The sequence below is a fragment of the Canis lupus genome, chromosome 26, assembly GCF_048164855.1.
Source record: "Canis lupus baileyi chromosome 26, mCanLup2.hap1, whole genome shotgun sequence".
NCBI lineage: Eukaryota > Metazoa > Chordata > Mammalia > Carnivora > Canidae > Canis > Canis lupus.
Genome location: NC_132863.1, coordinates 30,622,154 through 30,642,967, shown reverse-complemented (window position 1 = coordinate 30,642,967; position 20,814 = coordinate 30,622,154). Strand labels below are relative to the sequence as shown.

At 44.5% G+C, this 20,814-nt stretch overlaps 1 long non-coding RNA gene across 2 annotated transcripts in view; it reads left to right on the top strand.

Annotated features, from left to right (window-relative positions):
• The window catches only part of LOC140617886 (uncharacterized), a 45,985-nt gene extending 25,420 nt beyond the window's left edge, over window positions 1–20,565 (top strand). Inside the window, exons 2-3 of one of the 2 annotated variants that reach the window (XR_012018036.1) lie at window positions 12,401–12,461; window positions 19,877–20,565. This is a non-coding gene — a long non-coding RNA (uncharacterized lncRNA). Of the gene's footprint in view, window positions 1–12,400; window positions 12,462–19,347; window positions 19,813–19,876 lie in introns of those variants that run through there. The other variant, XR_012018037.1, reaches the window with a different exon arrangement.
• Window positions 20,566–20,814: the final 249 nt, after the last annotated feature.

Genomic DNA, 20,814 nt, shown 5'->3' with positions numbered 1-20,814 from the left:
ACAGGTTTTTACTTCCCTTCAGATAAGCCCCGTGGTACAAAGCGAGGTTTGGTGAAAGGTTTCCTTCAAAGATAAAGAGAGGTACAAGCTGGTATCCTATTCAACCTCTCCATTATGCAGTCAGGGAGCTAAGGCACATTGTGGGAACAGAGCAGAGCTGGCACCAGAACCCGAGATTCGTTGGCCTGCAGGGTGAGGGGTAGGACAGGCACATCTCCATTCCCACCTCCCAGGGCCAGGGCAGAAAGGGAAGGCTCTGGCCAGGGCCGCCTCCTAGAGAGGAAACCCAGTCTCAAGCAGAGCCTTCAGCTGCCCTCCGGAGAGGCTCTGTGGCCCCTGCTAATCAAAAGTATCTGGAATCCAGTCTGTCCTTCATCCCTGGGAGCAGCTACCCGAGTCCTGCCTAGGCCCAGGCCCAGGTCTCAGACAGTGGATTTGCTCATCAAGGCCAGGGAGAGGCTTTGAAGAATCCACTTCCGCTTTGCCTGCTGAGTTATGAGAAATGGAGAAGAGTCCTAATAGCCAGGAAGGCAGGCTGAGGCAGCCCTTGGAGGAAAAAGAAAGTGAGACTAAGGGCAGGAGTGGGTGGGATGGGGTTGCTACCTCCCACCACCTCCTCCTCTGACCTTCCTGCTGCAAGCACCTCTCGAAGCCGGGGCCGAGCCTGGCCTGCGGTTGGCCTGCCAGACGTGGGGCACCTCCGAGCCTGCCTGTGGGTCTGGTTCCCTCGCCCCAGGGTCTCCTGGGAAAGCGGAGATGAGGCGGGCCTGCCTGGAGCACTTTCGGGCAGCAATGACTTCAGTGCTTGTCCCCAAAATAAATGCACCACAGACAAGACAATGTGGTCAGGGGCTGAGGACTTACTGTAAATACCAGCCTGGGGCTTCCTATTTCTGTTCCTATGACTCCCTGGGGGGCAGGCGCTGCCAATCCCTTCCCAGTGCACTCTCTTCTCACTGCCGCGTCCAAGGAAAAATCTTGGCCTGGGCGTCCCTCATGACGCTGCTCCAGGGACCCCTTTGGGATTTAGGGCAGGGACCCTACCTCCCAGGGTCTGACTTAGACTCAGACAAGACAAGAAAGGGGTATAGGTACCGTGGTGTGTATTCACACATTCGATGAGTCCAAAACACAAGTAACATGTATTATGCACACAAAGAGTAACATGTATTATGCACTTAGTGTATACCAGCCAGTGTCTTACTGGCTTTCCATGTTTTACTGCATATAGTCCATCCCAAAGTCATAGAATGTAGATTTTATTCTTATCCCCATTTTATAGATGAGAAAATTAAGACAAGAACATAAAGGAACGTGCCCAAGAGCATCCCATCAGTGAGTCCAAAGTTCAGCTCAGGCAGCCTGGTCCCAGATCTGCATTATTTTATTTTATTTTATTTTATTTTATTATTTTATTTAATTTTAATTTTAATTTTAATTTTATTTTATTATTTTATTTTATTTTAATTCAATTTGTCAACATATAGTATATTTAATTTAATTTAATTTTATCTTATTTTAATTCAATTTGTCAACATATAGTATAACACCCAGTGCTCATCCCATCATATGCCCTCCTAAGTGCCCGTCACCCAGTTACCCCATCCCTCCACCCTCTCCCCTCCAGTGACCCTCAGTTTGTTTCCCAGAGTTAGGAGTCTCTCATAGTTTGTCTTCCTCTCTGATTTTTCCCCACTCAGTTTCTCTTCCTTCCCCTATGGTCCCTTTCACTATTTCTTATATTCCACATCTGAGTGAAACCATATGATAATTGTCTTTCTCTGACTGACTTATTTCACTCAGCATACTACCCCCAGTTCCATCCACGTCGAAGCAAATAGTAGGTATTTGTCCTTTCTGATGCCTGAGTAATATCCCATTGTATATATAGACCACACCTTCTTTATCCATTCATCTGTTGAAGGACATCGTGGCACCTTCCACAGTTGGGCTATTGTGGACATTGTTGCTATGAACATTGGGGTGCAGGTGTCCTGTCATTTCATTGTGTGACACATTGAAACATTCATCTGTGTCTTTGGGGTAAATACCTAGTAGTGCAATTGCTGGGTCGTAGGGTAGCTCTGTTTTTAACTTCTTGAGGAACCTCCACACAGTTTTCCAGAGTGTTGCATTCCCACCAGCAGTGCAAGAAGGTTCCCCTTTTTCCATATCCTCGCCAACATTTGTTGTTTCCTGTCTCATTAATTTTAGCCATTCTCACTGGTGTAAAGTGCAGACCTGCATTCTCAACTCCGGTACCGCACAGGGAAGATGGTAATAACCTCGTTCTGCAGATGGGAGAAAAGCTGTGCGGAAAGACGTAAGATCATTTGTGGAAAGGCAAAGGGCCTTGAATGGGTAGGAAGGGTGGATTTGAATCCAAGTTCGGTGGACTCCAAAGGTCCTCCCACTGTGCTGGGGCACCTCCTAGAGGCGATTCTCAGCATATCAGAGAAGCTTCTAGCTCTGACCCCTCCCCAGCTTCTGGGCAGCAGCTGCCTCCTGTTGTCTATACTTCACAGCATTCGTGCGCACTCTCATGGAGCCTTCTACTTTGAGTGAATTTACTGTTTCCAAGTGGAGATGGCCCCTGCCTTCGGGAGGATGCCCTGGTTCTGGTGTTCCCTATCTCTCAATTCTCTGGTGTTCCCAAGGCATATTTTCCTCAGAGTTCTTGCAATCTGGAGTGGGCACGCTGCATTTGTAAACTAACTCTTGCCAAGAAGTCTCCCTGTGAACTCAGAGGGTGTCCAGCCCACTCGGGAAATGGGCATTTATCCCATCCCATTTAGTGCATCTGCTATAGAATCAAAAACTATGAAGCCAGGCACTTTCCTCCTTCTTAGGAGTGGTTGATAGATTACAGACAGTGAAAGAAGAGACGGTGGTCCGAGTGATCACGCAGAGCAGGAGTGAAATGCTGGGTCGTTTCTTTGGAGCGGATGTGCCGAGGCCAAGCAGGAGTCACACCCTCCTGCTCACCCAAGGCATTCAGTGGGATGCCAGGGTTGGCTGATAGGGTGCTGCTTTCTGCAGACAATAAAACTGTGGCATCTCATCGCTTTGCCTTGGCTACTAAGATGCACACATCAAATCTGTACCTAATTGTTAGAACTTTCATCAAAAAAGAAGTTCTTGAAATACTTCTACTCTCTTCATCCTCTATCTACTTGTTCCTTTCTTTTGTTTTGGGCAGGTCTCTGAAAAAACTTTCTTTTTTTATCTGAACTCTTATTATAAAATCACCTGGGATTCAGAATCAGATAAAGTAAAATACTGCATGATTCTGCTTGTACAAGGCATCCAGAATCGTCAGATTTAGAGTTGCAAAGGATAGAGAGTGGTGGTTGCCAGTGACTGGAACAGAGAGGGCTGCTAATCAATGGGTAAAGAATTTCATTTCCGTAAGATGAGTACATGCTAGAGATGTGCCCTACAACACTGTACCTGTAGACAACAATCCTGTGTCAGACTTAGAACTCTGTCAGGAGGGTAGATCTTAAGGTACCTGTCCTAACTGCAGCGAGTAAAAGTCACATGTGGATGCAGTCACATGTGTGAGCAGAGTCTGAACAAACTATAGTTGCATGATCAAGGGGTGGGGGTGGGAGGTAGTAGGTGGCTGGGGCAAGGCAGGAGGGGCCAGTAACCTTTGCAACAGCTTAGAGAGCATTAGCACCATCAGTAGCTTTAAAAAATGAATTTCGTTTAATAGAGGAGGAGTCTGAGGCCAGATCAGATCGGGGACCCAGGACTGTGTGATTTCCCCTAGACGGGCCACAATCATGGTTACACGCCAAGGACTTGTGTTTATGAATTCCAGCCTCCTCCTTACCCCCCCAACAGCTGGATGAACTTGAGCCAGTTGTGACCTCTCTGTGTCTCAGCTTCCTCCTCTGGAAAATGGGGACAAACATAGTCCCTGCCTTGTTGAAATGTCATGACAATGAAATGGCTGGCTCGGTGTCTCAACTGAGATTGGGACCCAGTAAATGTAAGCAGTTACACAATACTGCCTGTGATCCGTCAAGGAGACAGGGACAGACCCCTAAGTCACCCGGCAGACAAAAGTGAAGTCTGGTGACTTGCTGGTGGGGAACTCGCTGACCTCTGTCATCTCTGCCAAGGGCCCCGGAGACTTCTTTTGCAGCAGCAAGGCCTTTCCCACATGCTGGGGCAGACGGTCTCGGGGTGCAGGCTGGAGTTCTACTCTAGCTGCCTTGGGTCTCTGTCGGTGGGGATAGGTGATCCTGTCCCGTGCCATCTGGAGGGGGCCTCCTTTCCCCCTAAGGTGAAGCTGGCTCTCAGACCCCACTGCTTTACCATGGTAAGGCCAGGCCTCCAGCCGTCAGGAAGAGACGACACAGGTGCTGTCCGCTGGCCCACTGCAGGGGCAGGTAGGGTGACCCACTCAGCTCGGTTTCCCTGGAACTTTCCTGGTTTTAGCACTGGAAGTCTCATGTAAATTGGGGTAGTTTTTTTTTTTTTTTAATTTTTTTTTTTTTATTTATTTATGATAGTCACAGAGAGAGAGAGAGGCAGAGATATAGGCAGAGGGAGAAGCAGGCTCCATGCACCGGGAGCCCGATGTGGGATTCGATCCCGGGTCTCCAGGATCGCGCCCTGGGCCAAAGGCAGGCGCCAAAGCGCTGCGCCACCCAGGGATCCCAAATTGGGGTAGTTGGTCACTCTGGAAGCAGAGCTGATTGTCTGAATGACCTTCATGTCTTTTGCAAGCAATGCTGACTGTCAGGCCCTATTCTGACCTCTTGAATCTGAATCTCGGGGAGTGAGATCCAGGAATCTGTGTGGTTCACAAGTTCCCCTAGTGGTTCTAAGGGAGCCGGTTCCCTATCAGACAAAACAGTGGGTAGAAGCAACCACTAGGCCCTCCCCAGTCACTGCGAATGTCCTACTTGGAGACAGTAGCCAAAATGTATCCCCAGGATGGACCTGCCTAGGGGAGAAGAGGTGGAGGAGGAGGTGGAGAAAGAGCTCTGAACTCCTCTTGTCCTGAGACCCAGGATTGCTGGGGGGTGGATGGTGGGGAAGTGGCCCATCAAGCTCATATCACCAGACAGTCATTAGGGGACAAGTAATGGGTTTTCTCTTCCTTCTCTATGGACATCTGCAGCTTTCTACAAGGAGCTTTCTCTGATAGAAGCTTCAAGAAGGGGACACCTGCCTTTGGCTCAGGTCCTGATCCTGGGGTCCTGGGATCAAGTCCCACATTGGGCTCCCTGCATGGAGCCTGCTTCTCTCTCTGCCTGTGTCTCTGCCTCTCTCTCTCTGTCTCTCATGAATAAATAAATAAAATCTTTAAAAAAAAAACTTAAAAAAAGAAGCTTCAAGAAGGAACAGGGATGATTTGGAGTTTATTCACTCATTCGTTCATGCATATATGCATACATGCCTTCTGTACGCATCAGGCATTTATTAAACATCTATTATATGCCAAATGTTGTTCCTGGTCTTGGGATGAGTGGTAAGTGAGGCCAACTAAGCACCTCTGTGGAGCTTTAATTCTGGTGGGTTCAGAGTAGCAACAGAAAGATCAGAAACTGAAGAGAGCGCACATTTTCCACACCTGCTCCATCCTTCCCACCCTCTGTGGTGTTCCAGGAGGCCAGGCCTCAGCTTGCGGGGTTTCCTGCCCCTCTGCTACTGTTCCCCATTGCCAGTGGGAGGCCTAGCCAGGCAATCAGAGGGATCATTTATTCCCAGGCTTGCTCCCTGCAGGGCCTCTGAGGATGGGCTGCTTCCCTCCTGCATGGCTCCTTCCTTGTGATTCTCCCCAGGTCCCTGCAACGGCTCCTTGCCCTGTAGGCTGGGCAGGTAATGGCTCCATGGTGATGCTAGCTCCGGGATGTTGCACCAGCATTTCCAGGGCTGCCAAACCCTGCCCTCACCGCTGTGCATGCCCCTTTCATACACGTGCCTCCATGACCCACACTGAGTGTACCATCTATGTCTTTCTGGGACCTTCACCAACACAACCCTGAAGTGCACCTACATTCTAGAAAATAACAATTCAGTTTTGCAGATGAGAATATCATTGATTTTTAAAGACCTCTCCACACCAATGCTAAAGTGACATGAAATTTATTGTTGTGTCTGGCAGGTGGGTTTTATGCAACAATATGTTGACTGATAAGAAGCGTAAATGGCTAACAAATTGGAAAAGTCATCTTAAGTATAATAAAATAAGTTATAAGTCAGTGAAAATGAGATCTCAACTTTGCCCTCCTAAACCCTGTTGCAGAGGCATCAGTGGATCATTTAGGGAAATGTATCAAGAGCCTTTAAAAATTTTATTCTTATGGATCAAATGGTACTTTTGTTAAGAATTTTCACTTAAGGAAATATTCAGAGATAGAAAGATTTATGAGCAGAGATAGTCATCATAGGATCATCTAATAGTGATAAATTGGGAACAATATCCTACAAAAGAAAGGTGACTGAAGAAATCATGCTGTGTCTGGAAGGACAGAGTCTCTGGCAAGATCTCCTTTGGCAGCACATTTTGTCATGGTGTTGAATGCTTCGTGTGCTGACCCTCCTAAGCCCCCCAGTGGAAGCTGTGTGAGCCAGAAGCCCCTCGGAAGTGCTCCGTGAATGTGAGCTTTTATGGATTTTGAAAAATTATTTTATACAAAGGCTCTTCTATAACTACTGAAAGAATGCTTTTGAAGAATATTTAAATATGTAAACGTATTCATGGCATAAAATGAAAATAAGAAGAAACAAGGCCCAGAATTTAGAATTTAGGTGTAGAATAGTCCTCATTATTAAAGCATGAAGGACATACGCTAAAATGATAAATGTTCTTATCTGGATGGTGTGATTGCTGTAGGTGTGAATGTTTTGTTAGTTTTCAAATTATTCAAAATAGATCATTATTAACTTGCTTCTCCCCCCTCCCCAATATAGAAAAGCCAATGACAACAAAAACACTAATGTCCCAGATCCCTGATATCTTTTGTACACACACACACACACACACACACACACACACACACACACATGCACAGAGAGTGACACATAAACCTAGTTCTCAATTTAAAACTGCACGGAAGGGTACAAAAACAAGAATGTCTTCCTTCTCATCCACAAGCCTCCTAAATGAAACCACCGACAATAAATTTTTTTGATTCATTGCAGGATATATGCATATGCCAGCAGATCCGAGTTCTTTTCAAATAAGCCTGTATTGATTTTACAATCAGAAAATTGTAGCATCCACGTATTTGAGATGTGGGCATTTTTACCGTTAGTCCCTCGAGTGGCAGATCGGGGTCCTGACCTGATTTGGAAGACAGGCAGGTGAGGCACCCCCTTGGAGGAGGACCCTGAATGAGTGTAATAGCCATTGGCTTGGGACCTAAAGGTCTTGGATGGGCTCTGGAACTCAGACATCTCCTTGGTCCTCAGTTCCCCATCAGAGGAATGGTACAGGCATGGCCACTGGCATTTTACTTTGGACCAATAATCAGCATTAAGACGCCAGGACTGATTCCTTCAAGATTGGTGGTTGCTGTTGGGTCTTCACGAGCATTGCTACCAGCCACTTTTTCGTGTCCCTGAAAATTCTGGCTTTGGTTCCTCCCAAGGATCTAGGCACTCTTGACTTCCCCAGCCCCCCAAAACCTCCTTCTTCTTCCAGCTTCCTCCCTTCTTCTTCAAAGGAAACCAAGTACATGTATTTTCTATTATTTTTCCCCATCTCCCCCCCTTGCCCTACTCCAACTTCCTTAGAATTTGGGTCATTGATTGCACAAAAAAACAGGGAACCATGGGGTTGAACATTCATATTGGGCAATACATACAATATTCGTAAAATTAACTGGAAGCTCTTTCTCTTGATGCAGTTCCCTACTTACTGAACTCATGTGACTTTTGAATAAATCACTCATACTGTTGAAGCTTCCGTTTGTTTTGTGTGCAAAAACGGAATGCAGTATTGTCTTCGGTACAAAAGGGAATGCAATATTGTCTTCGGTACAAAGTGACCAAGAATGTGTCGAGACACTTCCATCAATTCAGTCCAGAGGAGCAGCTGAAACCAGAGGTCACTGACTTCGTGTGGGGGGGTTGAGCCATTTTACCAGAGCATGTGCAATCAGGGAGTTGGGGTGAAATGGTTGCAGGAGTCCCCCCAGAGGTCCCGGGTGGATGCATGCCAAGCTTTTATCCACACATTCATGGAATTCATGCTTTTATTTGGTGTGTGTGCACACTATAGGATTCAAGGTCGGAAAGACTGGGCTGGAATCCTTGCTCCCTTTAATCATCTGTTAAACGACCTTGGAAAGCCCTCACATGATTGGGTTTCAGAGTCTTTCATAACATGGGCATGATCTTCTTTTCCTTTCTGGACAGCCGTTGTGACAAGAAGATGAAGTCATCGCAGTAAAAGCACTTTGCAGACACCATGATGTTAGGAGTAGGTAAGGCATGTTCTGAGTTCAGATATTGGAAAAAGAGCTCCACGGTAGTGAGAATAAAAGGATTCCTTTCTTGGGGCACCTGGTTGCCTCCATCTGTAGAGTGAGTGACTCTTGGTCTTGGGGTCATGAGTTCAAGCCCCACACTGGGGGTAGAGATTACTCAGATAAATAAATAAATAAATAAATAAATAATAAATAAACAATCCCTCTCTCCATTTATCTTTTTAAAAATAAATATGAGACATGTAAACAGTCTTTGTTACATACCATGTAGCCTTCTAAGTACTTGACAAATACTAGCACCTTAACTTGCCCTAATTACCCAATGAGAAAGATACAATTATTGTCCCTGTTTTACAGATGAGAAAACTGTGGCATGAAGAGAGTAAGTAACTTGCCAAAGGCCACACAGCTAGTAAGAGGGCAGGATTGGATGCCCAGGCCATCTAGTTCCAGAGCCTATGCTCTTCGATGTTACTCATGGTGTCTTCATTGCTAGCGGTGTTTGGCATAGTAAAGATAACACGAGACTTGGAACAGGCTGCTTGTGTATCTGAGCCCTGCCACTTGCCTGTGTGGCCTTGAGAAGGTTAATTAGTCTCTGAGCCTTGGCGTCCTTATTTATAAAATGGGAATAAAGATGCCCACATCACACACTTTTTTCATAGGGTAAATTGAGGCATACTGTCTCGTCCACACAGGCACAATGAGGATGCACAGGAAATGTACATTAGATTTGCATGCAGAGCCTGGACCCAGCCTCAGTCACATCCTTGAATACTGGTGGATTTTAGACTTTCCCATGCTCTGCCCTCCTCCCTCCCAGAGGGACCCGCCCCTCGCCCCCGTCCACGCCACATCCTTCAGTGAGTGCCGGACCCTGTGTACACCAGCACCCGCCCCCCAGGGGCCTGCCCTGTAGATCGGGGAAAGAGGCTCTGTTTTACATGCCTGAACATATTCAGCAATTACAGTTTTTCAGGTCCCAGGAGCCATTTCTCAGAATCCTGTTTCCTTTAAACTCTGTATAGCAAACACGGCCCCCCACTTTTCTGTCTACCTCCCCTTCCCAAAAACTTGCCAGTTAATGTTAGGGTTGGAGGGAGGCTCTGATGAGGGCCTGCCCACGTGGGGTTAAGGTTGCCAGCGGCGTCTGCCTCTGGCCAGACTCGCTGGGAAGGGCAGCAGCCACTTCCCGAAGCTCAGTGGGGGCAGGAGCATGGCCAGGGCAGTGGGTAGTGGCCGGGCACAGCATTTCCAAGATGTTGGGAGCCCCGCCTTGGCAGACCAGACCCACAGCCCAGGAGTTTTGCAAAAGAGGCAGTGAGTCTTATCCAGCAGTCTGGATAAAGTCTGAAGCGGTTATACTTTTCGTAGACTTTTCACTTTGGAAATGGCCTGACACTTGCTGCAAAAACCTGACCAGGGATCTGACTGCCTGACTTATTTTAAAGAAAAGGAATAAGAAGTGTCTACCAATTAAGAAGAAAACTTAGTTTATTACACTCCAAGCTTTAAGGCAAATAGAGAGCAGAAAAACACTTGCTTTTGCCCCCTCTATTGAGACATAATAATTAGGCAACAAGGTTAAAAACCTTATATTAAAACATGAGACAGGCTGTCACTTGTTCAATTTCTGTGTGCTTTTGCTTTTTACTTTTGCACTGGATCATATAGATCAGTCCATGCTCCTGCTTTTCTGAATTTTGCAGACCTTTCTTCCCTTCTCTGACCATTCTAAAAATTGTTACTCTCTCTTTTTGCTTTGAATGGCTTCTCACAAGACTCATCTCACCTGTTTGCAATATTTGCTGTTGAATGAGTTCTAAGATATCCTTATTCATTTGTGTGTCCCAAAAGCCTTGACTAAGCACAAACCACAGGTTACTCCTTGTATTAAGTGGTTTGAAGCTCTGTGAAATGTTAAGGAGAAAAAAAGAGACTTGCAGATCCCAAGACTGTAATATCAAAATAACGAGAGTTTATCATTGAGGTAGAAACTAAAAACACGTGAGATATTTGAGCACTGACCTGCCACATATCTGTCCAGCTAGGCTACCCCACTTATGTGTGTGTGTGTGTGTGTGTGTGTATGTGTGTGTACTATGATTCTGTGCTCAGCCAATGTTTGCTGAATATATAATGTCCCTTTTTCTGGAAAGTAAACTCCACCAGGGCAGAGTTTACCTGTTGTTTACTGATGTATCCCATACATGGAGAACTGTGCCAGGCACACAGCAGGCCCTCAGTTAATATATGTTGAATGAATAGATGGCTTCGGCTCGTACATGTATGTATTCAACATTCCAAAAGTCTTTATCAAGCACCTGCTTTGTGGCAGGAATTGAAACTAGGGGCTGGAAATACTATCCCAAACAAGATTGACCTGGCTCTGTCTTTTCTGATCTCTTAGGCAAGGAGAAGACAGGAAATTGGTTGAGCTCAGACGATACTGCTTTAAAGCAATCATTTAGGGGGACTTGGAGAAACTGTCTTGGAGAACAGAGTAAAATGCCTCACCCAGACCTGTGGAGCAAAGGAATAGTAGGTGGGTGAAGATAGGACTGAAAGAAGAGATGGTCATTAATAGGAAGTGAGGGAAAGCAAGGAGCCAGGAGGAACCGAGGATGCCATACCCAGAGTAAGAGTCAGGGAATCAGGTGAGAGGTGGATCCAGGGAGTAAGCAGAGGCCAGGTTGTATAGAGCCTCCCAAGGAATTTGGATTTCCCTCTAAAGATAGCATGAAGCCATTGATGGCTTTCTAGGGGAGCAAATTTTTGCTTTGGCAAGATCATTCTGGTTGCTATGTGTAGGGTGGATGTAAAGGGGAGACTTCATCAGAGAGGCGACTAGGAGGCTCCCGCATTGGTCAGGGGACCTGTATAAGGTCTTGGGTAAGAGTGGGGCAGGCCGTGGGCTGGAAGAACTGGAGGGATTCCTGAGAGATTTAGAAGGAGGAGCTGACTGCAACTGGGGGGTGAAGGAGAAGCAGTAGTATTGGTGACTCTGAGATTTCTGGCTTGACCAACTGGCTGGATGGTTTGAAATAGTTCAGGAGAGAACATTAACATAGGGTCTATATGTGTGACTTGGGAAATGGAAAGTTTCGTGGCCTCAGTGAGACTATTCCTCAGTCTGCTTTGAAGGCAGATGGATGAGAAGGAGGAAGAAACATGATTTACAAAGTTGTGCTGACACACATGTACATCTGCACCAAATGTCTGAGAATAAAGGGCGTGGAATGGTGTCCTGGGTCATTCAACTGGGTGCCTACCTGATCAAATTTCAAGGTATTTTATCCACACCTTCATACGACTCTGGAAGAATTACTTAAACTATCCTCTTGGATGGTCTCTGATGATATGAATATGAGTCCTCTCCTGGCCGCTGGGGTGGAGTGGACAAGAAAGGAGTTGGGCCAATCATCTTTTCCAGAGACCAAACTTCTCCTTGCTTTAAGGATCATTGATGTCCTCACCTGGTATTATCAAAGGGCTTTATTTCCTTCCATGCTAGTAATTTTGGGACTGTGATATTCTGAAACACAGTATCAGCACTGCAAAAGGAATAACCCTGCACTGAGAATTCATTCACTCATCTATCTATCTACCCACCTACCAGTTAAGTGGTTTGGAACCGGAGTTGAAGTGTCTGATGTAATTCGTCTCGGACGAGGCTCAGCACTGGCACTTTCTTAAAGCTCTCCAGGTGAGATTCTCGTGTGGCTAGGGTTGAGACTTAAGGTTCCAGGAGAGCAGAGGCCACGTCTCCTTGACCTCTGCCACACTTCTAGCGTTTCAAGGCAGTGCCTGGCACAGAAATCGTGCTCAATAAACATTTGTAGAACATATTAATTTAATTATGTGCATGTCAAACATTTATTAAGCCTTGCCAGATTTTTTTTTTTTCCTAATTGATGACGCACATTATCTTGTGTCATTTTCCATAGATGGCCACCAGGTACCGCGATTGAGGAAATCAGTTACTACTGAATCATATGCTGCAACGAGGTGAGGATTTGTTGCTCTACCTTTTCAAGTACTTCCTTCTCGGGTACTTTCTCCTATCTATGGGCACCTGAGGCCTCTAGAGTGCCCACGACTGGGGACAGATTCTTGACCTAGAGGAAGCAAACATGATGCTCCTTAGTTGGGGAAGGTGTCAGTCGCTGTGCTAAGACGCCTTACACCCCTTTCAGATGCCACGTCCAGACTCTCCATCACTGAGAATGAGTGCTTGGGTCCTGCTCTCAGTTTCTGATCTGCCAGCCAGGAAACTGCCCTCTCTGCCTTGTTTCATCATGCGCTTCTGCCTCTGCAAAGTCTTGGCCCTGCCTTACTCATTTCTTCATCTACCCCTCTTTGTAGATCCCCGATGCTGTGAACAGAGACTATCTGGAGGTCCAACTTTCTCAAGTTATGGGGATGGCTGCCACAGTTCTCTTGACCCACGAGAGTGTCTAGCTGATGCAGCAGGAGCTTATTTCACTTGACTCCAATTACCTGTCCTGAGCCCCTTCCTTATATTGCCAAGAGATTTCCTGCAGATACGTAGCCCCGTGATTCAGGCAATTATTCACATATCCCCCACATCATTAGTTTTATGGAACACTGCCAGGGGGCATATTTTTCTTTCCCAGGACTCCAGAGGATAAAGGAAATAGAACTCCTACCATGAAGTCATATTAAGGAGTTTATTTCTTAGAAAATACCCCATAGCACTTTTATAAGACCTTACATAGAGAGACTGCATTTAGGAGAAGAATTATTTTTTGCCTCACCTGGTGCCGTAAGAATCCCAGTCCAGGCTCCCTGCCTCCCAGAGCATGGCTTTAGAAACAATTTCTGTAGTATCTCCTGACCAAAAACGGGTGCCTGGGGTTACTGTAGAGAGGCCATAGTGCATGATGGGTCTTCTTGGGTTTACGGAGGGAGACCATATAACTTAATCATGCATGATTCAATCATCCCAATCAGGATGCATTTTTGGTGGGATAACAGGTATAAATCAGGACTGTCCAGGCTCACTGGGACATGTGATTACTCTAGACTTAGTGCTTTAATTCTACGGCTTACTGAAATTTCCCCTTCATGGGTCTGGCTGATAGAGTCGCAACACAAAGAATTAGAGAAAAATTGGGCAAAATATTAGATGATAATCCAGAGTAGTTGTTTTCTCCACTGAACTGGAGAACAAAGGATGATGGGATCTATCAGCTCTTGCTGTGTGACAAATTGCTGAACACTATATCTTAAAGCAACAATCAGCTATTCTCATGTATCTATCTGCAGGTCAGTTGGCCCTTGTTAATCAGATGAACTTGATTCTAAGCTACAGGATGGGTCCAGCTCTACTTCACATGTCTCTCCTTTTCTGTGGTCCAGTGGGCCAACTGGGGCATGCTCACCTCATGGCAATGGCACATGAGTGGAAACCTGAGCTGCTGCCTGACACTAAGGCTTAGATCTGGCACTCTGCCACTTTCATCCATATTCTATTGGCCAAAGCCAATCCTATGGACAAGCCCAACCTCAGATATATTCTGTGGGTGGGGAAATATACTGTGTCTTCAGTGGGAAGTACCCCACATACAAAGGGTACAGATCTGATTGGGAATGATAGTACAATCTGTCACAGGGAGCATTAGGCTAAAGGGGGTTTGCTTTTGCCCAGGGCTCTGGGGTGGGCTGGTTGAGTTTATTCAACCAGACACAAGCTGAGAAGGAAACGTGAAGAGATCACAGACCAATTTGGTCTTCTAGAGGCAGGTTGCAGAGAAGTGGGCTCCTTCTTATTGAGAATGCAAGAGGAAGAGATGCTCAGAGCCCCCATGATTGACAATAGTGATCCTGCTCCATGAAATATGGTGCAGGATTGGACTCTTCCCATCCACCAATCAGATCACACATTTTACTTCCTACAGGATGGAGGCAACGAAGCTGGTAAGAAGAGCAGGGCTCATGCCCATGCTGAGGAGGGGAAGCAGAAACCCTCTGCCTATGGGCTTAGGGTGTCCCCAGCTCACGGGCATTTCTGTGGGATGTGCATGGCCCCATAGGACCCTGCCAGGTGGAGGTTTGCAGGGTTGCTGGTAAAGGCTGGCTTTTCCCTTCCTTTGCTCATTCATAGTTTCATGAATAAATGCTGTTCTGCGCTCAGTGCCCCTATGACTCTGAGTCACTTCCTGCAGTTTCCCTCCCCCTGCCCGAAGCGCCAAGCCCTGAGCCTTTGCCACCTGCTGCCAGAGCCCTGCATGACCTCCTCTCAGAGAGGGGAGAGGGGCTAAGGGGTGGTGAACCTTGTTAATCAGATGAACTAATCATGCTGATTAAGTCTCACTTAATAATGGATCACCCCTCCCAGGGAATCTCCTGTTTAATGTTTAAACCCATAAAATGGTTCTAGAGGAATGACATGGGTGGGGGTGTCTGGATCGGGGAACAGTGGGCTAAAGGGAGGGGAAGGGGACTTCAGGGCCAAACTTCCCTCACCCTGCAGATGACAAGGGGCTGTTTCCTGTTCAAGGATAGCTGAGACAGGAGCGGTGTTGATCATGCAGAGTGCAAAGCAAGACAGAATGTGGTCACCAAGCTCTGTTGGTTCTTCACTGTCCCGCTCTCCCCACCTGCTCTTCTCTTCTCTCCTCCGACTTGGCTCTGGCAGTGACTTCCTGGCTTGTAGGTCTGACTCTGCAGTCTCTATTCCACTATATACTGCAGCTACAGCAGTCTTTTCTAGGTTTCATTATTTACATATTAAGAAAAAATGTGGAAAATAATACAGGGGTGCCTGGGTGGCTCAGTCTGTTAGGCATCCAATTGTTGATTTTGGCTCATGGCATGATCCCAGGGTCGTGAGACTGAGCCCCATGTTGGGCTCCCCTCTGAGTGTGGAACCTGCTTAAGACTCTCTCTCTGCCTCTTCCTCTGCCCCTTCCTGCTCACATGAGCTTTCTCTCTAAAATAATAATAATAACAACAACAACAATAATAATGATAATACAAATAAGTGCATAGCTGATGCCCATATATTTGCCATTGCAAATCAACAAATGCTAACTTTCTGCCATATTTTATCTGTCATCTATCTATGTATCTATGTATCTTCTGTCATCTACCTATCATCTAACATCTATCACATATCTCCATCATGAACATCCATGTATCCTTTATTAAAACACAGCATACATATGGAAGCATGTAAGCCATAGTTGTATGGCTGTTGAATTTTCACAAGGTGAACAGTCAAGTAACCAGCACTATAAAAGAAACAGAACATTACCAGCCTGTCCATTTGCCTCCTGCTGATCATTCCATTCCTCCCACCCCCACAAAAGGGAATTTCTATCCACAGGCTACAGTATGGGTTGGTTTGTCTTTCTTTTTTTGTACTGATTCTTCTTCTTCTTTTTTTTTTAATATCGTTGACACACAACGTTACATTAGTTTCAGGTGTGCAACCCAGTGATTCAACACGTTTATACATTATGCTTTGTTCTGTACATCTACATGGCATTTACAGTATCACCTGACTATATCCCTTATGTTGTGCCTTTTGTTCCCGTGACTTGTTCATTCCCTAGCTGGAAGTCTGTATCTCCCACTTCCCTTAGCCCATTTTGCTCATCCTCCGCCTCCAACTCCCCTGTAGTTTCCCTTCTTTTGAATTTCACATTAATGTCATTGCTCAATATGTGCTGTTTGCGTGTTATATTTATTTTGAGTCTTTTCTTTTCAGAAGGATATTATTTAAAGATTTTATTTATTTATTTGAGAGAGAGCGTGCTGGCATGCACGAGAGAAAGAGAGAGAGAAAAAACAAGCTGTGGGGAGGGGCAGAGGGAGAGGGAGAAGCAGACTCCTTGCTGAGCAGGGAGCCTGATGCAGGACTCAATCCCAGGACCCTGAGATCATGACTTGAGCCAAATGCAGATGCTTAACCGACTGAGCCACTGGGTCCCCCTAGAAAGACGTTTTTAAAGATAAATGTGAAGTCCTCCATTTAATTCTATTTTCTTCCCCACAGGCAGCCACACACCATAAATATGATACATAATCAATCAGTGCATGTGTTTATATGTTTACATATGTGTATAACATTTGCTTTGGATGTGTTTTGTTTTTATTTAAATACATGGTTTCTCAGTGTAAGAAACCACTTACCACTTGCTTATTTCCCAGAGTAGGCTTTCTAAACTGCACACCGGGTCATGTGTCTCCATTTCCTCTTTGACTGCTCCCCTGACCCTTGCCAGACGGCCTCTACCTCTTTCCAACCTGTGAGTCTAATGTCGTGTCTGTTGCTGTATCACATGTTTAGGATAAATTAATGCATGAACAGAAGAACAAAGGCTCTCCATGTCATGAGGAACTTGAAAGTCCAGAACAAACACTCCCTCCTCCTTCTTTGTGACTGCCTTGTCAATGTTTGTAACACTCCCCAAAGCCTTAAGGCCATCAGCAAGCCCAGCATGGAAATTTGACTTTATAAAATGTTCCTTCGGAAGAGGTGGGCATTTCAGAGCTAGGTAAGATCTCTGGAGTTGACTCCTGATTTGTTTTCCTGGAACAGGGCACAGCAGTGCTCTTCCTAAGCTTCTGCTTACTTAGAGCAAAAGTGAGTTTAGAATACAGAATTATCAGGGAGGTCCAAGGAGGTTACAGTGTTAAATTCACATCTCCACAAATTGCTAAGACATCAGTTATTGGAGTTGGCCAGCCCTGGGGTTTCTGTCAAATTCTGTTGGTTCCTCCAGTCTCCCAGGTAGTTCTTCCAGGGCTCATCAGGGAGCCCGATGTGGGGCTCGATCCAGGACCCCAAGATTATGACCCGAGCCAAAGGCAGATGCTTAACCAACTGAGCCACCCAGGCGCCCCTAGTGTCTGACTTTATTTCTAACATTTTCCAATCTCATTAATAACACTTGCTCAAATGAATGAAACCATATAATGTTTGTCCTTCTCCAATTGACTTATTTCACTCAGCATAATACCCTCCAGTTCCATCCACGAATTGACCAACTTTGGAAGGGGAGATGGGCGGGGGGGTGGGGGGGACTGGGTGACGGGCACTGTGGGGGGCACTTGACTGGATGAGCACTGGGTGTTATTCTATATGTTGGCAAATTGAACACCAATAAAAAATAAGTTTACAAAAATGAAAAAAAGAAAAAAAAAGAAAACCACTTTCTCTACATTGCTTTTGATAGTTGCATAATATTCTAACATGTGGTTGCATTGTAAATACACCTGACCATTCCACATTGTGAGCCACTTTAATTTGACTTTTTAATCAAGGCAAGTTCTGAGGCCAGCCCAACCTGACGTTGCTCTTTAAAAAAAAAAAAAAAAAAAAAAACTCATTTGAAACAACGTGTGTTGTCTTATTTTGCTTTGTTTTTTTTTTTTTTTTTTTTTTTTTTTTTTTTTGCCGAGGATACTTATAATTTTTTTTTTCTTGATGTCAAGTTGTGTGTTTCTTTTTTATCAATTATGCTCAGTGCAGCACATATCATTTTGTTTTGCATTCTTAGATCATTTCTTTCAGTTCAAGAATGTTCTACTATAGATTTGATTGGTGTTTCAGTGTCATTACTTTTTTGAAGACTTTTTAAGGAACGTGTCTTTTTTCTTGTTGCAAATTGGATCACTTTTCTGTTTTCACATATGCCATCTGTTTGTTCATTATTTTCAACTCTAGATTCTAAAAGATATATTGCAAAGTTACTATTTCTCTGAAACTCAGTTTTCTGCAGTATAAATTCTGCTCTTCATTACTTCTAATGTAAACTGTGATTCTAAGAGTGCATTTATAGTTTCTTTGCCTGCTTTCGGATCTTGGCCAGACTTTGCTTCATCTTAGCCTGTGTCTTCCTTTTGTATTTTGTCTCATTTTTCATCTCCTTTCCCCCCTCTAGAAGCCATGCCTTTTTACAATTTATTGGGAAAAAATACATATACTTTCTAAAATCTTCTATATTTTTTTTAGTAAACAAGTTTAGAGGCATGTCTTTTCTCTGTATCTTTAGGGAAACACACCAGAGCAATATGACAAACAAACCATGGTCCATGGTCTGCAGGCCTATGATCTACAGGCCCAAACTAGCCCATTCCCTGTTTTTGTAAGTAAAGTTTTATTGGAACATACCCACAGTCACTCATTAATATATTGTCTATGACTGCTTTGTTTCACAGTACTGTGTAATTATTACAGAGAATGTATGTCCTGTAAAATCTAAAATATTGCTATCTGGCCTTTTAAAGAAGAAAGTTTGCCAACCCCTATCCTATTCTCCTCTGTTTAATCATTGTTAAATGAAGAGAGATATTTCTAAATCCATTGTTTGACCCTAGAAGACTAAAAATCCCATTGCCTCTGTAGGTGTTAATAAAGTCATTCTCTCAGATTTAAGGTAGAGCAGAGCTAGGATGGATAATCTATTAATTTTGGCTATTGATAAAATATTTATTAAGGGACTATTTCCAAAGGTGTGGGAAGAGTTCAGGGATGCAAAAGCAGAGGAAGCAATAATCCAAATTTTGTACCTTTGAGGAACCTTTCCCTGCTTTAGGCCTGAAGGTGTCAGGGAAGGAGGGGGTGGGGACCGGAGCCCAGAGAGGAGAGCCCTATGGGAGATTACCTGACAAGACTGTGGCCTTCTTTTCTTTCTTTCTTTCTTTCTTTCTTTCTTTCTTTCTTTCTTTCTTTCTTTCTTTCTTTCTCTTTCTTTCTTTCTTTCTTTCTTTCTTTCTTTCTTTCTTTCTTTCTTCTTTCTTTTCTTTTTTTCTTTCTTCTTTCTTTCTTTCACCTGTGGCTTTCAATAGAGACATGCATCTAAGTGACCAGTAGAGAGGAAACCAGAATAACAAATCCCCTGACCTTACCTCTTGTCCTAAGGTACTGTGCTGAGGCCCCTTGATGGCTGAAGTCAACCAGAAGCCAGAGGACAAAGAATTCTTTTACTGCACCCAATACAGGTTCACCTCCTTGGGGCACAGCAGAAAGTAGGGAAGGACAAGTAAGTGAAAGACATCCAGCACTTGGAGTTTACATTCATAGGCTCGAGATCAAAGCTGTCCTACAGAATTTTCTACAATGATGGAAATATTCCTTACCTATGTTGTCTAATTTGCTAGCCACTTAGCTCCACATGGCTACTGAGCACTGAGAGTGTGTCTATGAGCTTATGAACTGAGTCTTTCATTTTATTTAAGTGAAATTAATTGATATTAAAATAGCCACCGAGAGCCAATGCCTACCATATAGGATGGCATAGATCTGATGGATTTCTGTTTTCCTGAATGCATTGACTGCAGGGTGCTTTGCTGGGTTGTCCTGAGATTTCTTTCCCCCTCTGGTTCTCTGCAGATTATGAAACAGATAATTCATTTCTGGACATTCTGAGATAGTTTGTCTCCTTTTCTAGAAATAATATCTGAAAATTCACAACCTCTACGAAGCGTGACTTCTGGGCCTCTTTTTTATACCATTGCCTGCCTCATACCCCACCTTGGACCCCTTTCTCTTCCCTCCACTGTGAAGTCATATGATAATTTCTCACCGGAAATGAAAGACTCTTCCTGCAAAAATGACTTTGGAAAGTTCCTGGAGCGCACTACAAGGTGTCTGGTTTATTATTATTATTTTTTTAATCGGTATAGATCTGGGGTCACTGCTTGTGAATTGGGGTTTGACTGTGCCTATCGGCCTTGACACTTTGCTTCAAAAGTTAAGATGTGCCATCAGTAATGGCTTGATTTTATCGGTTCCCTCCCATGGATGTAGTTCGTGAAATTTTATTGTTGAGACTCAGAACTTGAGACTCGGTTGATTGTGATTCTTAGCTCTGAAAATGTTCATGTGTATTTTGGAGGGAGAGGTCACACCAGGGTGGCTATGTGGATTCTATTAACCCCAGAGCCTCCCCTCACCATTTTGTCTTTATGATTGTCACTGTTGCTGTTGAAAACAGATCATGATTTTAAATGTGCATAATCTCAGGTCTGATGCAAAATTAATACCAATTGCTTGATTTTCACACCAAGACATTAATTACTATTTATTTTGCATTTGCATTCACAGGTATCTGTGGAGGGAAATTAGCATACTCTGTTGTTAGACCATTATTAAAATGACAGTTGGGAAAATATTTGAAAAATATTGTCTTTCTTTCTGTTTTCCTCTCTGGCATTGTTCTTCTTATTTTTTTTTCTTAAATCTTCTCAGTAACTTACATTCGTTGCTCAATTTTGAAATTCTGGGTAAGTAATGGGAACCATCCTGGAACATTGGTACTTGCAACAAAATCCACAGTGTGGGCACTTGGGCTTCCTAATGGCTTTTCATTTGTGTGCAAACAAGCTG